General features: G+C 45.1%; 1 non-coding gene across 1 annotated transcript; it reads left to right on the top strand.

Moving 5' to 3' along the window:
* Positions 1 to 4882: 4882 nt before the first annotated feature.
* TRNAF-GAA lies at positions 4883 to 4955 on the top strand. Its single transcript has one exon. It is a non-coding gene; the product is annotated as a tRNA-Phe (tRNA).
* The last annotated feature ends 4358 nt before the right edge of the window (positions 4956 to 9313 follow it).

The following is a 9313-nucleotide window of genomic DNA, read 5'->3' as shown; positions in this document are numbered from 1 at the left end:
TGTCAGATGGGGATTAGAAGCAGCGTGGCTCAATGGAAAGAGTGTGGGCTTTGGAGTCAGTGGTCATAGGTTCAAATCCTGGATCCGCCAATTGTCAGCTGTGTGACTTTGGGCAAGTCACTTAACTTCTCTGGGCCTCAGTTACCTCATCTGTAAAATGGGGATTAAGACTGTGAGCCCCCTGTGGGACAACCTAATCACTTTGTTACCTGAACAGTGCTTTGCACATACTAAGCGCTTAATAAATGCCATTATCATTATTCCCCTTTTAGACTGTGAGCCCACTGTTGGGTAGGGACTGTCTCTATAGGTTGCCAATTTGTACTTCCCAAGCGCTTAGTACAGTCCTCTGCACATAGTAAGCGCTCAATAAATACGATTGATGATGATGATGATGAAAGAAAAAGTCATGGGAACGCTTACAGTAATGAGCAGAGGAGGTTGGCAGAGCAGTCACAATCTACTTCTGGTTGCTTTGCTGGTCAAACTCTCCCCTCACTGTAAACGGGTCCGACAGAAAGGCGCATTTGTGTTTTACTAGACGTCCGAGTGCTTAGAACAGTGCTTGGCACGTGGTAAGTGCTGAACAAATAGTGTAATAATTATGACGATGATGATGATGATGATGCAAAGCCTCCTCCAGTTGGCTTTGTAGTGAGAAACAGTGTAGCCTAGTGAGTAGAGCATGAGCAGGAGAGCATGAAAAAGGGGTAAAGAGAGAGAGAGCAAGAGAGAGAGGGCAGGGAAGAAGAGAGAACTATGGTTTCTAGAAAATTTCTAGAAATTCCCTTCCTCCTGCCACACCTCTATTTCCCTATCCTGCAGAGATCTACTCCTGCTGCTGGGAATTTGGCATTGCCTAGCTATGGGCTAAATTGATACCACAACTGATCCCCACATACGAGCTTACATAATGTAAAATGATTTCAGTAAAGAAGTTGGAAAGTCAGTCATTTTGATTCATCCTGCTTGTAAACCTCACGATCCAGAGAAGCACCACGGTCTAGTGGAAAGAGCGTGAATCTGTGAGTCAGAGGACCTAGGTGTGTGGTTTTCTGTCTCGAGCACTGCACCGGAGCAGCTACAAGATTCAGTCAATATCCTGATTGAGAGGAAATTGATTTTTCCCCTCCTCCTCCCCCCCCCAACTCCTTCCCCTCCCCACAGCACCTGTATATATGTTTGTACAGATTTATTACTCTATTTATTTTACTTGTACATATTTACTATTCTATTTATTTTGTTAATGATGTGAATTTAGCTTTAATTCTATTTGTTCTGACGACTTGACACCTGTCCACATGTTTTGTTTTGTTGTCTGTCTCCCCCTTCTAGACCGTGAGCCCGCTGTTGGGTAGGGACCGTCTCTTTATGTTGCCAACTTGTACTTCCCAAGCGCTTAGTACAGTGCTCTGCACACAGTAAGCGCTCAATACGATTGATTGAATGAATGAATGAATCCTGGCTCTGCCACTTGTCTGCTGTGTGGCCTTGAGCAAGTCACTCCACTTCTCTGTGCCTTAGTTACCTCTTTTGTAAAATGGGGACTAAGACTGTGAACCCATGTGGGACAAGGACTGTGTCCAATCTAATTTGCTTGTATCCACCCCAACACTTAGTACGGTGCCCAGCACATAGTAATAAGGACCATAATTATTATTATTATAGTGTGGCCAGCACTATGGGTCCCACATTGGCCCTTCCCCTCACCCATGCATCTACACGTGGACGCAGAGAAATAAACTGCATGCACAGTATGATGTATGACATCATCTGAGTCTCTCTATCAGATAGTCAAGCGGGCCGTCAGTAGCCACCCTAAATATATCACAGCTTGATCAAATTCAGGATCAAAATTCACTATCAGCAGCATCGTCTTCAAGCACAAAGGACAACTATGATTGTGTGCTTGTGTGTGTGTGTGTGTGTGTGTGTGTGTGTGAAAAGAGAACAAAAGCCAGCTTTAGATATTTGGTCGCTGTCTTTGGGCAGGGAGACCAGTTATCCTACTCCATTTTACAGAGGAGGAAACTGAGGCCTAGGAAGGTTAAGTGACTTGCCCAAGGTCATACAGCAGGATGAGAATCTGGATCTCCTGACTCCAAAACCCACGCTCTTTCTTCAAAGGGAACATAATCAATCAATCAATCATATTTATAGATCACTTACTGTGTGCAGAGCACTGTACTAAGCGCTTGGGAAGTCCAAGTTGGCAACATATAGAGACAGTCCCTACCCAACAGTGGGCTCACAGTCTAAAAGGGGGAGACAGAGAACAAAACCAAACATACTAACAAAATAAAATAAATAGAATAGATACGTACAAGTAAAATAAAGAAATAAATAAAAAGAGTAATAAATATTTACAAACATATATACATATATACAGGTGCTGTGGGGAAGGGAAGGAGGTAAGATGAGGTTTCTAGAGCATGTTGGGGGAGTCAGGGATCCCCCTGGAGAAATGCGGTAGATTCAAGCGAGCTCAGCGTACTGTACAGTGGCTCGTGTGATATCATCACACTACATTGGGGGCAAAATGGAGTGTACATGACATCACATCTATCTCAGTGTCTGTAATTCTCAAGCGCTGTCAGTGGCCACCCTATATCTGATGAGATGATTACATTGTACTACATTATGGAAAGATTTTGTAGATCCATCCAACAATCTTTCTCTGTACTATTCCCATCATTTCACTGCTGACCCTGATAGCTACCCCACTTCCACACCACTGCCATCCCCACAGACCCCCCCCCCCAATCAATCAACAGATCAATCAATGGTATTTATTGAGTGCTTACTGTGTGCAGAGCAGTGTACTAAGTGCTTGAGAGAGAGAACAGTACAGTGGAGTTGATAGACACGTTCCCTTCCCAAAATGAGTTTACAGCCTAGAGGGGGGAGACAGACATTAATATAAATCAACAAATTACGGCTATGTATATAAGTGCTTTGGGGTTGAAGGTGGGAGGCAAATACCAAATGCTCAAAGGACACGGATCCAGATGCAGAGAAGCAGCATGGTGTAACGGATAGAGCAGGGGCCTGGGAATCAATCAATCAATCAATCGTATTTATTGAGCGCTTACTGTGTGCAGAGCACTGGACTAAGCACTTGGGAAGTACAAGTCGGCAACACATAGAGACAGTCCCTACCCAACAGCGGGCTCACGGGTTTAATCCTGGCTCCTCCACTTGTCTGCTGTGCGGCCATGGGCAAGTCGCTTCATTTCTCTGGGCTTCAGTTACCTCATCTGTAAAACGGGGATTGAGACTGTGAGACTGATAAACTTGTATCTACCTCTGAGTTTTGTGCAGTGCCTGGCACATAGTAAGCGCTTAACAAATACCACAATCAGTATTAGTGTCAAGGCCCTACTGAGAGCTCACCTCCTCCAGGAGGCCTTCCCAGACTGAGCCCCTTCCTTCCTCTCCCCCTCGTCCCCCTCTCCATCCCCCCCATCTTACCTCCTTCCCTTCCCCACTGCACCTGTATATATGTATATATGTTTGTGCATATTTTTTACTCTATTTATTTATGTATTTATTTTACTTGTACATATCTATTCTATTTATTTTATTTTGTTAGTATGTTTGGTTTTGTTCTCTGTCTCCCCCTTTTAGACTGTGAGCCCACTGTTGGGTAGGGACTGTCTCTATATGTTGCCAACTTGTACTTCCCAAGTGCTTAACACAGAGCTCTGTACACAGTAAGTGCTCAATAAATACCATTGATGATGATGATGATAATAATAGCATTTATTAAGCGCTTACTATGTGCAAATCACTGTTCTAAGCGCTGGGGAGGTGATGAGGTTGTGCCCCGGGGGGCTCCCAGTCTTCATCCCCATTTTACAGACGAGGGAACTGAGGCCTAGAGAAGTTAATTAACTTGCCCAAAGTCACACAGCTGACACGGGGTGGAGCCGGGATTTGAACCCATGACCTCGGACTCCAAAGCCCGGGCTCTTTCCACTGAACCACGCTGCTGGGCAGGGACTGTCTCTATATGTTGCCAATTTGTACTTCCCAAGTGCTTAGTACAGTGCTCTGCACACAGTAAGCGCTCAATAAATACGATTGAGGATGATGATGATGATGACACAGACCAAACGCCTTTGGTAGCTTGGCTTCTAGAACCCTGACTCCCACCCCATTACACATCACTCCCACCTTGGGCATCACGCCATCCTACTGCCGACATCTCCGAGAGGGATGGAGAGACATAAATTCCGCTCAGAACAGTGCTTGGTGCTTAGGAAATGCCATCATTATTAATTCCTTGGCTCCAGCATCTTTGTGCTGGGCCCCACCAACTACTTGGGAAGCAGCGGGGGTAGCGCGGCGGAAATCCCACCGATCGAGCGATTCCCCTCCCGTCTTCATTTTTGAGGTGCATTTGCGTTTCCACGGCTACCGGCACCTCTGGATTGTCCTCTCCCAAGCGCTCAGTACAGTGCCCTGCACACAGTAAGCGCGTCGAAATTAGATTGTCATCTGTTGAAAGCGGCTGGACGTCTGGAAGCATGCGGAAGCATGTGGGCTCCGTGGAAAGAGCACAGGCTTTGGAGTCAGAGGTCATGGGTACAAATCCCGTTTCTGCCACTTAGCGGCTGTGTGACCTTGGGCAAGTCACTTAACTTCTCTGGGCCTCAGTTACCTCATCTGTAAAATGGGGATTAAGACTGTGAGCCCCACGTGGGATCACCTTGTATCCCCCCAACGCTTAGAACCGTGCTTTGCACATAGTAAGTGCTTAACAAATACCATTAAAAAAAAAAGACTGTGAGCCCCCTTGGGACAACCTGATCACCTTGTAACCTCCCCAGCGCTTAGAACAGTGCTTTGCACATAGTAAGCGCTTAATAATAGTTAGCGGGCCGCAACAGTTCAGTTGGGAGAGCGTTAGACTGAAGATCTAAAAGTCCCTGGTTCGATCCCGGGTTTCGGCACGTGTTGTATCTTACATCTCAGCGAATCCTTATGGAACTTCGTCTGCGCGCTCACAATTTTCCAGCGCTTAGAACAGTGCTTTGCACATAGTAGCGCTTAACAAATGCCATTATTATTATTATAAATGCCATTATTATTCTCTTCCTCCCTTCAAAGCCCTACTGAGAGCTCACCTCCTCTAGGAGGCCTTCCCAGACTGAGCCCCCTCCTTCCTCTCCCCCTCCTCCCCCGCCCCATCCCCCCACCTTACCTCCTTCCCCTCCCCACAGAACCTGCATATTTGTATATATGTTTGTACATATTTATTACTCTATTTTACTTGTACATATTTATTCCATTTATTTTATTTTGTTAATATGTTTTGTTTTGTTGTCTGTCTCCCCCTTCTAGACTGTCAGCCCGCTGTTGGGTAGCGACCGTCTCTATATGTTGCCAACTTGTACTTCCCAAGCGCTTAGTACAGTGCTCTGCACACAGTAAGCGCTCAGTAAATACGATTGAATGAATGAATCTGGAAGTTGGAAGTGCGTTTTCTAAGTGCTCAGAACGGTGCTCTGCCTTTGGTAAAAAGCACCGCACCCTCAGCCCCAAAGCACTTCTGTGTGTATCCAGAATTAATTTCCATTTTTACCCGTCTCCCCCTCTAGATTTCTTTCGATTTATACCCATCCCCCAGATCTGTTTCCATTTATACCCATCTCCCCCTCTAGATTTCTTTCCATTAATACCCGTCTCCCCCTCTAGATTTCTTTGCATTTATACCATCCCCCGTCTAGATTTCTTTCCACGTATACCCATCTCCCCCTGTAGATTTCTTTCCACTTATACCCGTCTCCCCTCTAGATTCATTTCTATTTATACCCGTCTCCCCCTCTAGACTCTTTTCTGTTTATAACCTTCTCCCCCTCTAGATTTCTTTCCATTTACACCCATCCCAGCTCTGCCAATTGTCAGCTGTGTGACTTTGGGCAAGTCACTTCGCTTCACTGGGCCTCAGTTCCCTCATCTGTAAAATGGGGATGAAGACTGTCTCCCACTCTAGATTACATTTAGATTTCTTTCCATTAATACCCGTCTCCCCCTCTAGATTTCTTTGCATTTATACCATCCCCCGTCTAGATTTCTTTCCACGTATACCCGTCTCCCCCTGTAGATTTCTTCCCACTTATACCCGTCTCCCCTCTAGATTCATTTCTATTTATACCCGTCTCCCCCTCTAGACTCTTTTCTGTTTATACCCTTCTCCCCCTCTAGATTTCTTTCCATTTACACCCATTCCAGCTCTGCCAATTGTCAGCTGTGTGATTTTGGGCAAGTCACATGACTTTGGGCAAGTCACTTAACTTCTCTGGGCCTCAGTTCCCTCATCTGTAAAATGGGGATGAAGACTGTGAGCCCCTCGTGGGACAACCTCATCACCTTGTATCCCCCCAGCGCTTAGAACAGTGCTTTGCACATAGTAAGCGCTTAATAAATGCCATCATTATTATTATTATTATCACTTCTCTGTGCCTCAGTTACCTCATCTGTAAAATGGGGATGAAGACTGGGAGCCCCCTGTGGGACAACCTGATCATCTTGTAACCTCCCCGATGCTTAGAACAGTGCTTTCCACATAGTAAGCACTTAATAAATGCCATCATTATTATTATTATTAATCCCAACTCCGCCGCTTGTCAGCTGTGTGACTTTGGGCAAGTCCTACTGAGAGCTCACCTCCTCCAGGAGGCCTTCCCAGACTGAGCCCCCTCCCCATCCCCCCCCGCCTTACCTCCTTCCCCTCCCCACAGCACCTGTATATATGTATATATGTTTGTACATATTTATTACTCTTTATTTTACTTGTACATATTTATTCTATTTATTTTATTTTGTTAATATGTTTTGTTTTGTTGTCTTTCTCCTCCTTTTAGACTGCGAGCCCGCTGTTGGGTAGGGACCGTCTCTAGATGTTGCCAACTTGGACTTCCCAAGCGCTTAGTACAGTGCTCTGCACACAGTAAGCGCTCAATAAATACGATTGACGGAATGAAAAGTCACAACTTCTCTGGGCCTCAGTTCCCTCATCTGTAAAATGGGGATTGAGACTGTGAGCCCCACGTGGAACTACCTGATCACCTATATCCTCCCCAGCGCTTAGAATAGTGCTTTGCACACAGTAAGAGCTTAACAAATGCCATCATTATTATTAGGGCAAGTCACTTAACTTCTCTTTGCCTCAGTTCCCTCATCTGTAAAATGGGGATGAAGACTGTGAGCCCCACGTGGGACAACCTGATCACCTTGTATCTTCCCCAGCGCTTAGAACAGTGCTTTGCACACAGTAAGAGCTTAACAAATGCCATCATTATTATTAGGGGAAGTCACTTAACTTCCCTGTGCCTCAGTCCCTCATCTGTAAAATGGGGATAAAGACTGTGAGCCCCCCGTGGGACAACCTGACCACCTTGTATCCTCCCCAGCGCTTAGAACAGTGTTTTGCACATAGTAAGCGCCAAAGCGGAGAAATAATAATAATGGCATTAATTAAGCGCTTACTATGTGCAAAACACTGTTCTAAGCACTGGGGAGGTTACAAGGTGATCAGGTTGTCCCACGGGGGGCTCACAGTCTTAATCCCCATTTTACAGATGAGGTAACTGAGGCACACAGAGGAGTTAAGTGACTTGCCCAAAGTCACACAGCTGACAGTTGGCAGAGCCGGGATTTGAACCCATGATCTCTGACTCCAAAGCCCGGGCTCTTGCCACTGAGCCACGCTGCTGTGAGCCCGCTGTTGGGTAGGGACCGTCTCTATATGTTGCCCAACTTGTACTTCCCAAGCGCTTAGTACAGTGCTCTGCACACAGTAAGCGCTCAATAAATACGATTGAATGAATGAATGAATGAACAAATGCCATCATTACTAGTATTATTACTTGTATGAGGGACTGCACCACCCACCTATCCCCACGAGGTGGCGACGGAGAGGCAGTTGCTTGTGTCTGAAATAATGATAATAATAATAATAATAATAATAATAATAATAATTGTGTTTGTTAATACCTTCTTGCCTGAAACCAGGCAAGAAGAACAAAGAATAATAATTGGGGTACGTGTTAAGCGCTTTCTCTGTGCCTTGCATTGTGCTAAGCCCTGGGGTAGATACAAAATAATCAGATCTCACAAGAGGCTCACAGTATAATTAGGAGGGGGAACAGGTATTAAATCCCCACTTTGCAGGTGAGGGAAATGACGCACGGAGGTGTTGTGACTTGCCCAAAGTCACAAGACAGATAGATGGCGAAGCTAAAAGAGTATATGGACAATAACAACAACAACAACATAATAATAATAATGGCATTTATTAAGCGCTTAATATGTGCAAAGCACTGTTCTAAGCGCTGGGGAGGTTACAAGGTGATCAGGTTGTCCCACGTGGGGCTCACAGTCTTAATCCCCATTTTACAGATGAGGTAACTGAGGCCCAGAGTCTCCCCCTCGTCCCCCTCTCCATCCCCCATCTTACCCCCTTCCCTTCCCCACAGCACCTGTTTATATGTATATATGTTTGCACATATTTATTACTCTATTTATTTATTTATTTTACTTGCACATATCTATTCTATTTATTTTATTTTGTTAGTGTGTTTGGTTTTGTTCTCCGTCTCCCCCTTTTAGACTGTGAGCCCACTGTTGGGTAGGGACCGTCTCTATACGTTGCCAGCTTGTACTTCCCAAGCGCTTAGTCCAGTGCTCTGCACACAGTAAGCGCTCAATAAATACGAGTGATTGATTGATTCCCTCATCTGTAAAATGGGGATGAAGACTGTGAGCCCCCCGTGGGACCCTGTATCCTCCCCAGCGCTCAGAACAGTGCTTGTAAGTGTTCTCTGCACATAGTAAGCGCTCAATAAATGCGATTGATGATGATCTTGTCTGAGTGAAGTAGCGGTGCAAATTCCCACACTGGGATGAAAGGTCTTTGTGGCAGGCGCCTAATTGCTTTCATTCTTAGGAGGAAGTTTTTTAGGTGGAATATGTGGTGGGATTCTTCTTGAATGGGCATCCCTGGTGATAATGGGGAATAGCCACTGTTTTCTTGGACTTCCTTGCATCGCATATACATTATATGTATATATGTTTGTACATTTTTTTTTACTCTATTTATTTATTTAATTTATTTCTACATATCTATTCTATTTTATTTTGTTAGTATGTTTGGTTTTGTTCTCAGTCTCCCCCTTTTAGACTGTGAGCCCACTGTTGGGTAGGGACTGTCTCTCTATGTTGCCAATTTGTACTTCCCAAGCGCTTAGTACAGTGCTCTGCACACAGTAAGCGCTCAATAAATGCGATTGATGATGATGATGCTGTG

Source organism: Tachyglossus aculeatus, chromosome 7, assembly GCF_015852505.1.
Source record: "Tachyglossus aculeatus isolate mTacAcu1 chromosome 7, mTacAcu1.pri, whole genome shotgun sequence".
NCBI classification, from domain to species: domain Eukaryota; kingdom Metazoa; phylum Chordata; class Mammalia; order Monotremata; family Tachyglossidae; genus Tachyglossus; species Tachyglossus aculeatus.
Note: the sequence above shows the minus strand (reverse complement) of the source record. Positions and strands in the feature narration are given on the sequence as shown.